We start from the raw sequence: 13,799 nt of genomic DNA, 5'->3' as shown, positions 1-13,799 counted from the left end.
TGTGGGTTGACAAGCCCCCGAAACGTCACCTATTCCTTCGCTCCATAGATGCTGCCTCACCCACTGAGTTTCCCCAGCATTTTTGTAAACCTTCAATTTTTCCAGCATCTGCAGTTCTTTCCTAAACTGTCCTGTGCTGCACTGTTCTGTGTTCTGTGAGTGAAATGCAAAGCCAGAGGGAGGGATATGGGTGGAATGGAATGGGGAGGGGGGAGGGATCAAGGACTCAGGATGAAAAATGAGCAGGGTGATTAGGGGAGAGATATGGATTCAGATGGGAAGGTCTGATATTTTTTTTTTTAATTTGTGTTTCTCGGACAAGAAGTGTTCGATCGAGTACAGGACATGATAAATGTCAAAATGTGCCATTGGGCCAAAATCCAAGCAAAGGAGTGGCTCAAAAAGCCTCTGATTCACTGGAACATGAGAACAGCTGTGGCTGTTCAGCCCATGCAGCCTGGTCCACCTTTCTATTGTGGCTGATTACTTCTCAGTGAAAATAAGAAACATTTCTTCGGAGTATTGTTTTGGTCACCACGTCATAGGGAAGACGGTGTCAAGCTGGAAAGGGTGTAGCGAATATTTAAGAGGATGTTGCCAGGGCTGAGCTATAAAAAGAGAGTGAGCAGACTGCACATTTATTCCTTGGAGTGCAGGAGGATGAGGAGTGATCTTCTAGAGGTGAACAAAATCATGAGAGGAATAGATAGGATAAACACACCGTTGCAAAAAAAAAAGCTAATAATCTTGCCCTGAGAAGAGAAATCGAGAACCAGAGGACATATGTTTAATGTGAAGGGGGAAAGATTTAGTAGGAACCTGAGAAGTAAAGGGCCTGTCCCACTTACGTGTCCTTGGCACGCAAATTATGCGATCTCGTGGTCACGTTGAGCCGAGACGGTAGAGCTAAGGTCGGGCGCAATTACATGCGTACGCACAGCCGTCTGGAGCGTAATTTTCAAGTGCGACAGGCCCTCATCATTTGAAGATGGACACAAAGCCGGAGTAACTCAGCGGGACCGGCAGCATCTCTGGAGAGAAGGAATGGGTGACGTTTCGTGTGGAGACTCATCTTCAGTGAAAAGAAGGGTCTTGACCCGAAATGACACCCATTGCTTCTCTCCAGAGATGCTGCCGGTCCTGCTGAGTTACTCCTGCATTTTGTGTCTATCTTCAATTCTCTTGGCCCCACTCTGGGAGTAGAAGTGGGGGCGGATCCGGACCGCAACGGCCGTGAGTCCCAGGCTGAGTTCGACGATCGTTTGCCTGCTTCTGCTGCTGTTAGAGGTGAGATGTTGCGTCGAGCCAGGGTCTTGGTCCTGTCCCACTTTGACCGTCAGTCCCACGACAGGCCGTTAGCGCGCAAAGATTTTGTTCACTGCAAGAATTTCGGAGCCCCGCACGATGTCGGGACCGGCCTCGCACAACTCCATATCCCTCCGCCCTTCTAAGTGGGACCGGCCCCGCGCGGCCATGCTGTGCCCGTACACCTCAAGCGACCACGAGGTCGCGTAATTTGTGAGCCAAGGACGCTTAAGTGGGACAGACCCTTAACCTTTTTTATACAAAGGTTGGTGGGTATATGAAACGAGCTGCTAGAGGAGGTACTTGAGCCAGATACTATCACAACGTTTAAGAAACATTTGGACAGGGACATGGATAGGAAAGGTTTAGAAGGATATAGACCAAACGCAGGCAGGTGGCACTAGTATAGAATGGACATGTTGGTCAGTGTGGGCAAGTTGGGCCGAAGGGCCAGATTCCATGCAGTAAACAACAGTTGTAACAGGCTTTCCAAACTAAAATATGAATGCTATTTTTATCTCTGCTGTTGCTGAGAATTTGCTGCTATATTTCAGTATGTCTCTGCTAACTATCCATTCTTGACATAATGTCCTTGCTTAACGAGTCTTGATTTGGAAGTATCAATTGACCTTCATCTACAAGAGATTCGTAATTCCTAATTTGTCTGATGACATACTTCAGAACATCGCCCTTATAGTACTCAACTCATTTTACAGTAAAAACAAAAGACACAAAGTGCTGGAGTAACTCAATGGGTGTGGCAGCATCTCTACCCACATAGTCAGAAGGAAAGCATGCAAAATCCATGCAGGCAGCACCCAAGGTCAGGACCAAACGCAGGTCTCTGGCGCTGCAAGGCAGCAACTCTACCAGCTTCACCACTGTGCCACTCAGGGATGGCTTCAATTCTTATTCATGGCACATACGATTCGATACAATTGAGCTTTATTTTTACATGGGGGGGGGGGGGGATTGATCTGCCAACAGTCATAAAACAGACCATAACCAGATGATTTTGCCCAGCTCTCAATACGTGTAACAAAGTATCTTGTTTCGAAAAAAGTACAAAAAGCAAAAACTACTGGGGTGATTACAAGGGTGAGGGAACACAGTTTTTATGAAGGCTCCCATATCTGAAACTTGGGTAGCTTCCATCCTAATAGTATGAACAAAGGTTTCTCAAATTTCTCAAATTTTAAGTAACCAGCATACTTAAAATCCTTTTTTCCATTCCCCCACATCTCCACCTGCGCTCGCACTCATTTATCCCCTCCCCTTCCGCCTACATTCCTTCTTCCGGCTTCACAATTCTCACCTCTTCTATCCTCATCTCACATCTTTTGGCTTTACAGCCCAGGCCTTTGTCCAACCATCAGTCTATCAAAGCTCATTCCTTTTTTAACCAGTTCCACCCAAAGATCTTATAGCGAAGCAAGATGGGTTACTCTCACGCAAACGTGAGGTACGCTCATGGGCGGATTCATGGGTGATTATAGGACACATTTTAGCAACCTGACTCCGCCATCTTGTTCCGCCATCTTGCTCCCGCCTTCTTGCTTCCGGCCAAAGATTGGATCCGCAGCAGGGAGAAGGAGTGCGAGGCCCGGGGCAGCGGGGAGAGAGAGTGCGGGGCCCGGGGCAGCGGGGAGAAGGAGTGCCCCAAGACAATGTTTTTTATTTACTATGTTTCTTATTTACAATGTTTCTTATTTAATGTCCCTTGTCTAGTCTGAAATAAAGTTCATTATTGGATTAGAAGAAATATAATTGTGTGTGTTATATACATTTATATAATTTTCATGTATGTGTGTTTATAAACATTTTATTCTTTAACAAGAATCAACAGAATTATGAACTAACAGAATTATGAATCTAACCCTATATCACGCACAAAAAGTCCCCCCCCTGTCAATCACCCTGCGAGTCGGGTCGGTTCCGGTTACTACAAAATCAACTCAAACACTGCTTGTGAGCCATTTAAAAAGAAATGATTTAAAAAACATTAAAAAAGACAATTACCAGAATCAAATTTTATTCTTGACAAGAAGTTTGAACTGACAGATTTATGAATCTGACCCACACAAACTGTTGCCCCGCAACATTGATTACAGTGCGAGTCGGGTCGGGTTAGGTAGGCTCAGGTTGCTAAAATGGGCGTGGAAAATGCCCATGATCCCCTCCATAGCGTACTACACGTCAGTCCATTGCATTTAGCAGGAGTAGCTTATCTTGCTTCGCTATAAGATCTTTGGTTCCACCTATCATTCGCCAGGCTTTGTCTCTTCCACCTTTCCCCACTAACACCATAATCAGTTTGAAGAAGGATTACTTCAGCACTTCAAAGTGAGGGGGGGTGGAAAACATTTAATAGGAACCTGAGGGGCAATTTTTTGTTCACAGAGGGTGGTGGAACAAGCTGTCGGAGGAGGTAGTTCGGACAGGTACTGTCACAACATTTAAGAAACATTGGGTAGCATAGACACAAAATGCTGGAGTAACTCAGCTGCTCAGGCAGCATCTTTCGAGAAAAGGAATAGGAGACATTTCGGGTCGGAACCCTTCTTCAAACCTGATCTGAAACGTCATCTATTCCTTTTCTCCAGAGATCCTGCCTTACCTGCTGGGATATTCCAGCATTTTGTATCTATCTTTGGTATAAACCAGCAGCTGCAGTTCCTTCCTACACATGGATAGGATAGATTTAGAGGGATATGGGCCAAACGCATGCAGGTGGGACGAGTTGTAGATGGGGCATGTGGGTCAGAGTGAGGAGGTTCGGTGGAAGGGCCTGTTTCCACACTGTATGACTATGCCTTTGTGTCTTTTTGTAAACCAGCATCCGCTGTTCCCTGTATCTCCTGAAACATTAACGGTTCCTCTCTTCACAGTTGCTGCCAAGGATCCTATAGCAAGCAAGATAGACCACTCGATGAAAAAGACGTAGTACGGTCATGGGCAGATTCATGGCCCCATTTCCGTAACCGGCTTCCGTCTCCGCACCAAAGATCCCATAGCGGAGCAAAGATATTAGTGCGGAGATGGAAGCCGGTTACGTAAACATCCTCGTAAAAATCAAACTTCTTTGGTAAAAATCTTCTCCTCATTTTCAGAATTATAATTTATTAACACAAACGGTTCCCCCACAACATTGATTACACTGCGAGTCGGGCCAGGTTACTGAAATGGATGAAAAAAAGGCCCACATTCCACTCCGTTGCGTACTACACGTCAGCCCATTGCATTTAGAAGGAGTGATCTATCTTGCTTCGCTATAGGATCTTTGGCTGCTGCCTGACCTAGTGTGTGTGACACTGTGTGGGCAGCACCTGTGGAAGGAATGGACAGGCAATTTATCGGTTCAGGATCCTCAGGCTGCTGTTCTGCTAAAGAGCAATAAAGATTGGACGGAGGTTTTGCAGGTCGTAAAAGATCATGATCAGTTTAAATAGTGAGAAAAGAGGAAGCTCTCCATTTCCGAAGGTGTGTCAAGGATGCAACAGCCATATCCCAGGGGCCGTGAGAAATAAAGCATTTCCGCTTGGCCAACTGCAATTCAGTCCCTGTAGGGGTTCTGGAAAGAGGATGAAGCAGGGCCTTCATTTTCATTTTCCCTCTGAGGGCGGCACAGAGGCACAGCTGGTAGAGCCACTACCTGACAAACCCAGAGTCCTGGGTTTGATCCCGACCTCGGGTGCGTGCAGTCCGTGTGGAGTTTGCAAATTCTCCCCGTGACTGCGTGGGTTTCCTTCGGGTTCTCCAGTTTTCTCCCACATCCCAAAGACGTGCAGGTTTGCAGGTTAACTGGTTCTCTGTAAATTCCTTTGAGTGTGCAGGACGTGGATGAGAAGGTGGGATAACATGGAACTAGTGTGAACGGGTGATCGGTGGTCAGTATGGACTCGGTGGGACAAAGTACCTGTTTCCATGCTGTTTCTTTCAATCTATCTTTCAAATTACAATGAACACATTGAATGGTGGTGCTGTCTCGAAGGGCCGAATGGCCTACTCCTGCACCTATTGTCTATTGCCATTTCCATAATTGCTTTTGTTACCTCTTCCTATTCCTGACTTTCTTCAGCTGCCTTGATTCTACACTCTGGAATTCTGTCCCTTAATTTTTCTGCCTCTCTCTTCCATTAAAATGCATCAAATATTTGCAGTCCTGTCTTGTATTCTGTGGCTTGGTTTGGTGTTTTGCCTTGTAAGCTCTCCAGTTAAGCATCTTGGAATGCATTGAGAAACAAGGAACTGCAGATGCTGTTTTACAAAAAAAAAAGACTCAGGACAGCTAAAGACATGGGCATCATCAGCAGAGGTACTCAGGCACCGCAAGAGGTAACAAAAATAAAGTATACTGTAGGATTTGAGAAGCAGTTACACATATGTAACATCTATGCAATCTATCTCCCTCGCTCACTCCAATTTCTTCAGAATTCGCCTTCAGGGCAGTACGGTCTCGCAGCGGTAGAGTTGCTGCGTTACAACGCCAGAGACCAAGGTTCAATACAGACTACGGGTGCATCCTCCCTGTGACTGCGTGGGTTTTCTCCGAGTGCTCTGGTTTCCTCCCACACTCCAAAGACAGGTTTGTCGGTTAATTGGCTTCGGTAAAATTGTAATTGTCCCCAGTGTGTAGGATGGTGTTCGTATACGGCCTAAGGTCGGCGCTGAATCAGCAGGCCAGAGGGCCTGCTTACGCATTGTACCACTAAAGTCTAAAGCCAGTTTTTGAAAGTGATATATTCAATAGATGTGAAAAGACAACTCGGCTTTCAAAACACTTTGATCAGGCAGATGAGATCAGTTCAACCAGACGTCATGTTCGGCACGAATATTGTGGGCCAAAGAGCCTGTTCCTGTGCTGCACTGTTCTATGCTTTATTTGTAAAAGGTCAATTTTGCAAAGGTAATGAATAAAAGACAGATCTTTCTTCTGATACCTACTGAGTGGTGTGTTTACAAACCTGTTGGACCACTGCAAGTAAGAATTTCATTGTTCCGTTCCAGTACATATGATAACTAAACATAGAAACATAGAAAATAGGTGCAGGAGTAGGCCATTCGAGCTTGCACCGCCATTCAATATGATCATGGATGATTATCCAACTCAGTATCCCATCCCTGCCTTCTCTGCATACCCCCTGATCCCTTTAGTCACAAGGGCCACATCTAACTCCTTCTTAAATATAGCCAATGAACTGGCCTCAACTACCTTCTGTGGCAGAGAATTCCACAGATTCACCACTCTCTGTGTGAAAAATGTTTTTCTCATCTCGGTCCTAAAAGACTTCCCCCTTATCCTTAAACTGTGATCCCTTGTTGTGGACTTCCCCAACATCGGGAATAACCTTCCTGCATCTAGCCTGTCCAACCCCTTAAGAATTTTGTACGTTTCTATAAGATCCCCCCTAAACACTCTTGACTCGCATGACACTCAACACCCAGAGCAGAAAGTATCTTTGCTTTCTGAAACCTTCAGAATGTAAAGTTAATCTGAAGGTGTCTGAAAGTAAAGCTACCCATGCTTTACTTTCAGAAGGACAGTAAACAACTATTGGCAGCCTGGATGAGATCCGGTCTTTCCATCCTCTCTCCTTTCCTTTAAGATACTTCTTAAACCTTACTTAGAACACAACGGAGTAACTCAACGGGTCAGGCAGCATGATTGGTGGGCTTGGATAGGTGACATTTAAGGTTGGGACCTTTCAATAATCTTGAGGCCCTCTTTTGGACCTCACTTAAGGAGACATTAAGACAGAGTCCCAACCCGAATCGTCACCTATCCATGTCCTCCACAGATGCTGCCTGCCCCACTGAGTTACTCCAGCACTTTGTGTTCTATGCAAGTTTCCAGCATCTGCAGTTCCTTGCATCTCCTGAAACCTTACTTCTTGGACCAAGCTACAAGTCATAGAGACATAGAGTGTGGAATCAAGCCTTTTGGCCCAACTTGCCCACACCAATATGCCCCAATATCATAAAGTGGGACAAAGCATAAGGTGCTGGAGCAACTCAGCATAAAGTGCTGGAGGAACTCAGTCAGCCAGATGATGCCTGACCCACTGACTTCCTCCAGCACTTTGCGCTTTTCTCAAGATTCTAGCATCTGCAGTTTCTTGTGTCTCCATGCAAGGACATCTCAACCAAAACCAGTGGGCAGCAACTTTAAACAGGATGTAATCGAATGGGAAATAGGTTTTCTACTTGAAAGCATCAACAGATTTTGAAGACCTGAAATGTCACCTATTATTTTTCTCTGGAGATGCTGCCATGACCCTCTGAGTTACTCCAGCACCGAGTCTATATTCGGTATATACTAGAATCTGCAGTTCCTTTCCACGCAAACTCAAATTGGATTATGTTGGGATTTGGTGCGTCTCTGATTCAGGATTAGGAAAGACCTGCAGATGCTGGTTAAACCCAATAAAGTCCGACCCAAAACGTTACCTATTCCTTTTCTCCAGAGATGCTGCCTGACCTGCTGAGTTACTCCAGAATTTTGTGTCTATTTCTATTTCAGATGCTCAGCACTTCCCCCATCTGTTTTATACTCTTGGAGTCATGCAGCATGAAAATGTAAGGTTATCCACTTTGGTAGCAAAAACAGGAAGGCAGATTACTATCTAAATGGCGTCAAGTTGGGAAAAGGGGAAGTACAATGGGATCTAGGGATCCTTGTACATCAGTCCATGAAAGTAAGCATGCAGGTACAGCAGGCAGTGAAGAAAGCAAATGGCATGTTGGCCTTTATAACAAGAGGATTCAATTATAGGAGCAAAGAGGTCCTGCAGTTGTACAGAGCCCTAGTGAGACCACACTTGGAGTATTGTGTGCAGTTTTGGTCCCCTAATTTGAGGAAGGACATTCTTGCTATTGAGGGAGTGCAGCGTAGGTTTACAAGGTTAATTCCCGGGATGGAGGGACTGTCATATGCTGAGAGAGTGGAGCAGCTGGGCTTGTACACTCTGAAGTTTAGAAGGATGAGAGGATATCTCATTGAAACATATAAGATTGTTAAGGGCTTGGACACGCTAGAGGCAGGAAACATGTTCCCGATGTTGGGGGAGTCCAGAACCAGGGGCCAAAGTTTAAGAATAAGGAGTAAGCCATTTAGAACGGAGACGAGGAAACACTTTTTCTCACAGAGAGTAGTGAGTCTGTGGAATTCTCTGCCTCGGAGGGTGGTGGAGGCAGGTTCTCTGGATGCTTTCAAGAGAGAGCTAGATAGGGCTCTTAAATATAACGGAGTCAGGGGATATGGGGAGAAGGCAGGAACGGGGTACTGATTGGGGATGATCAGCCATGATCACATTGAATGGCGGTGCTGGCTCGAAGGGCCAAATTGGCTTCCCCTGCACCTATTGTCTAAAATAGGTAATTCAGCCCATTTACACATATTGTTTCCTTCGCCCCACATTCCTATCAACTCCCCAGCAATGCTGACAATTAACCACACACTGAGGTCATCCACAGCAGCCAATTGACCAGCCGACCCACATGTCTTTGGGATGTGGGAGAGAACTGGAGCACCCAAAAGTAAATCATGCAAACTCCACACAGACACACAGCACCGGGAGTCAGGATCAAACTCAGGTCTCTGGAGCTGGGAGGCAGCGACTCTCCAGGTTGAGCCCAGAGGTAAACATGCAAACTCCACACAGACAGACAGCACCAAGATCGAACCCTGGAGTGTGAGAGGCAGCGCTCTCCCAGTTGAGCCATTGTGTGCTGCCCCTTTCCCTCTTGGCTTTTTACTTTGCCAATTTCAGTACCTTGGACAGATAAAATGTTTGTTTGTGTGCATGTGCCTCCCCCACTCCCACTTTCAACTCCCCCTCCTCCACCCCCCTCCCTCACTCTACCTCTCACCGACTTAATCAACAAAGAAATCACGAGTGGTTTCAGGGATAAAGCGATTTATCCAACACACATTTACAATCCTCAAGATAAACTGGCTTCGGCTGAAGGTCCCTTTAAATCAGCATCAGCTTTGTCTGCCTTCCGAAAACACAAGGCAGCAGGGCCACCCACCCTTACTCCAGGACCATTTCCGGAGCTGCTTTCCAAGCAACAGGTTGACAACAAGCTACTAATCCTGTGAGAGTTTCCTTCTTCTTTTTCATACCGACCTTCGTCGTTCACCGTGCCGGCAGCATGCACATGATCTCAAACCCCGTGTCAGAGGCTGCAACAAGTCATTGGGGAACAAGCTGAGCTATTCACAGAGTCCCCAGTGTAGGGGAAGACTTGCGAGTGGCAGTGATAATGCATGGGGAAGGGGAAGGGGGAGCCGACTTGTATCTCCAGCTACGCAGTGAATGCTCTGAACTCGGTATCTCCCACTGACCCGTTCAGACTCCCAGAGATCTTGACAGAGGTACATCACTCATCTGCAGGTCTCGTTTTGCAGCTACATCATTGGTTCCCTCTTAATCGCACTGTGCTAATTGCTTGACAAATTGTCATCACCACATCTGATCAAAATGAAACAGATTATGTCTAATTAAAATAGCAAATATATAGTATATCAATTTTGATTCACAATTGTCCACTGGACAATCATTGCTTTGATCTAAAAGGCAATTGATGGGTTTGGGGTTTTTTGTTTGGCTTCAAATACAACATCAGTAGATTCAACTGGACATTGAGCACATAAATCACCATCCATCCGATACCAAGCGCTTAAATAACCTTTAACACGCCAGGCCCAGGCTTCCACTGCACCCCAGTGCTTTCATTGATTTAAAGATACAGCAAGGAAACAGGCACAGGCGTACCCCACCGAGTCCACGCCGACCATCTTTCTCCTGTCCACGATAGTTCTACTGTGTGCTATCCCACTTTCGCATCCACCCTACACAGTAGGGGCAATCTGCACAGGGCTGATTAATCTACAAACCAGCACGTCTTTAGGATGTAGAGGAAAACGGAGCACCCAGAGGAAACCCACACGGTCACAGGGAGAACATTCAGGGACCCTTCTATGAGGCAGCAGCTCAACCAGCTGCACCACCGTGCAGTCCTAGTATTTACACATAAACTTTATTTTAATCCTCTCCTCGCTTGGTGTCACAGAGAGATTATGCACAGAAAGAGGCCCTTCGACCCACTGAGGTCATACTGACCACCAACTGCTCATTTCACACCAAGCCTACATTGACTCTCCATTCCCTCTAGATTCTCGCCTACCCACTAGGGGCAATTTACAGTGCAAACCCATACGTCTTTGGGATGTAGGAGGAAACCGGAGCACCGGTAGGAAACACCCATGGGGGAACGTGCAAACTCCACACAGACAGCACTCGAAGGCAGGATTGCACCTGGGTCTCTAACTACGCAACTATGCCACCCCTTTCAGCAGAACATTTTTTTTAAACTGCTAGAGAGACTCAGTGGGTCGAGCAACATCTGAGGAGGGAAATGAATTGTCAACGTTTCAGGTCAAGACCCTGCCTCAGGGACTGAGAGTTACACAGCTGCATTCACACTCACACTCACATTGGGTGCTTAGTTTATCGGGATGAGTATCCTGACCAGATTCCTGCTCCCTCTAAAGCAACGGATCACTCGAGGCCCTTCCTCAAATCGCACCCAGAAATAATCGCCCACTGGAATATAACTCCATACAAGGCAACGTTTTAAGAGTGGCCAGAGAGGCCTCAGTTGAAATTCCCTGAAATTTCCCTGAAATTCAACAAACCTAATGTTAAGGGAAAACACCTGCAAAAGATGTGAGATGGGATTCTGGAACTGGACTGCGTTTAGAACCAATTGTACCATTTTATACAACCCTGAACTAATGTTACCAGGAATAAAATACGAATGAAGACCTTAATTTATCAACTCTCTTCAATCTTAGATCTATGCAATAATTTGAACATTGTATCGATATTTGAGCAGGTTCACTTATTTAAAAACAAGCTATAAATTGTTCATTGCTAGATTCTGCCATTTTACACAACCCTGAATTAATGTTACCAGGAATATAATATGAGTGAAGACTTCTTAATTTCCCCTGTCTCTTCAATCTTAGATCTATGCAGTAATTTGAATGTTGCACTAGCATTTGAGAAGGTTAAGTTATTGCCTTAAATCTACATTTCAAAGTCCCTCAATCTCTGCCATTTCCGTAGTAGCAGATTTCTACTGATTTATTAAAATCGCGCTGCCCTAAGATTATTGTGTTTTTCCTTTAAAAAGCTAACACCAGCAATGATTCGATAGTTTAAATAAGGAGATATAGCTTCTGCTGGCTGGAGTCTTGGTAATGAGAAGGTACATATTCAACATACTTTGCAAATGAAGCAGAGGGGTTGCGTTTTGAAACAAATCAAGTTCTTGCAACCTGGAATCCCAGAGTGGAGGAAGCAAACGGAACAGCAACTTTCAAAGGGATTCATATTTGGAAAGAAAAATATGTGGAGGACTCTGGGGACATGAGACTAATTGGATTGTAATCCCAACAGACCCACTATCGGCAGATTGGTCAACTCCTGATCTGTACCAGTGAATGGACTCAAGAACTAGGGGGCACAGGTTTAAAGTGAGAGTGGGAAATGTTTAATCGCAACCCGAGGGGCAGCTTTTATCATTCAGAGGGCAGTGGGTATATGGAACGAGCTGCCAGAGGAGGTAGTTGAGGGGCAGAGGGGACAATAACAACATTTAAGAGACATTTGGACTGGTACATGGATAGGAATGGTTCAGGGGATATGGATTAATGTGGGCAAGTGGGACTAGTTTAGGAATCTGAAGGACACCTTTTTTCATTCAGAGGGTGGTGGATATACGGAACGAGCTGCCAGAGGAAGTAATTGAGGCAGGTACGAATAACAACATTTAAAAGATGCTTGCACAGGTATCTAGATAGGAATGGGCCAAACACGGGCAAGTGGGACTGGTGTGGAAGGGCATGTTGGGCAGCGTGGGTTAGTTGGGCCGAGGGTGTATATGACTCTATATAGGACTGACCTGGATGGTCTAAACTAGAATCTATAAAAGTGCCACCACATGCTGTACCGCCACAGCAAACACCATAACATACCCCATCACCATTCCTGCCCCAATAGCCAGCCAAAACACAGCCCTAGATGATTTTTTTAAAAGAAACAGTCCCAAACATACAGCACCAGTGGACTGTTGCCACAGCTGCTGGGTCTGATCAAAGACTTTCTCCCCACCCACCCCTATACATCACTGTGTGTTGTATTTCTGTGTCACTAAACACTCTTTTTTGTTCTTCAATAACAGCCTATTTTATTCGTGCACTTCACAAAGGAGATTCCGGCGTTTGTCCGAATCTAAAACCCTTTTGGATTTGGGGACTGAGATTGGGAGAGCGAGGGCGGGGGCGGGTAGAGAGGGGATAATTGACAACATTGCAAACAGAGCACCCAAAGGACAAGAAAAAGGACACTTACACATCAAGTTCCCCTGATTCAGTGCACTGGTTGCTAGCAGTCAGTAAGTGTGCAGTTAAACTCCTAACATATGTCAGTAAATCCAGTCTTGTCACCATGTCTGCCGCTGAACAACTTAACTTCTTCCATCTTCGACTGTTTTCCTCTTTATAATGTTACCTCTCCACGGTCGGTTTTCACCGACAGCACCGGCTCCGTGTCAAGCCGAGAGCGAGGTGTTACAATTGTTCGGCTGCTGTTAATTTCCTCCCGTTGCTGTCTGCCGGGGATAGAAAAGTTGAGACTGGGAGCAGCGGGCTGCTGTGGGGAGAAAGATGCTGCGGGGATGTATGTCGGCGCGTTTGATGGACTGTGACACATGCAGCCCCTGGCTCAGAGGCGTCGCCTTTGGATGTCCCTCCCAGTCTCCAGCTCTCGCCTTCCTCTGCCCGCCCGCCCGCCTCTCCACACAGCAAGAGGGGCGCCCACTGTGGCCGGGGAGGGGGTGACTGACCGGACCGTCCCGTCCCGTCCCGTCCCACCTTCCCAATCACCAGAGTACTGCCGTCTACAAACTCAGAGGGGTTGTGGTGTCAATGCAGTGGCGTGTCAGGAGGGCAAAATAAATAGACAGACAGATCAGAAACGTACGGGTAGATATATAGAGAGAAAGGCAGACATAGACAGATAGATAATAGAGAGGAACATTCACAGGCAGATGTATATAGAGATAGAAACAGATAACGATAGAAAATATATATATAAAGACAGAGAATTGGGGGTAGGAGGGAGAGAAGGGGGAGAGTGAAAGGGAGAGAGAGAAATATATAGAGATGGGGAGGTTATTAGACATATAGATAAACAGACAAACAGCTAGATAGTTAAGAGAGGGATAGATCGATCCTAAATCGACAGATAAAGAGGTAAGGGACCGGAGATGGCGGAAGAGACAGGGAGATAGATAAATAATAGAGACAGATGTAGACACTAGGACGTAGATGAATCGATAAAGATAAAAACATTGATAAATAAATATGTGTTAATTATTAACCAATATAGACAAAGTATTACTTAGCATGTGTTCCCATTTAGTTC

At 45.8% G+C, this 13,799-nt stretch overlaps 1 protein-coding gene across 1 annotated transcript in view; it reads right to left on the bottom strand.

Annotated features, from left to right (window-relative positions):
- The window catches only part of LOC129714255 (sodium channel protein type 4 subunit alpha-like), a 297,253-nt gene extending 284,122 nt beyond the window's left edge, over nt 1–13,131 (bottom strand). Inside the window, 1 exon segment of the mRNA XM_055663806.1 lies at nt 12,726–13,131. The gene's annotated coding sequence lies outside the window, so the exon portion shown is untranslated.
- Between the last annotated feature and the right edge of the window lie 668 nt (nt 13,132–13,799).

The sequence above is a fragment of the Leucoraja erinacea genome, chromosome 2 (assembly GCF_028641065.1).
Source record: "Leucoraja erinacea ecotype New England chromosome 2, Leri_hhj_1, whole genome shotgun sequence".
NCBI classification, from domain to species: Eukaryota; Metazoa; Chordata; class Chondrichthyes; order Rajiformes; family Rajidae; genus Leucoraja; species Leucoraja erinaceus.
Note: the sequence above shows the minus strand (reverse complement) of the source record. Positions and strands in the feature narration are given on the sequence as shown.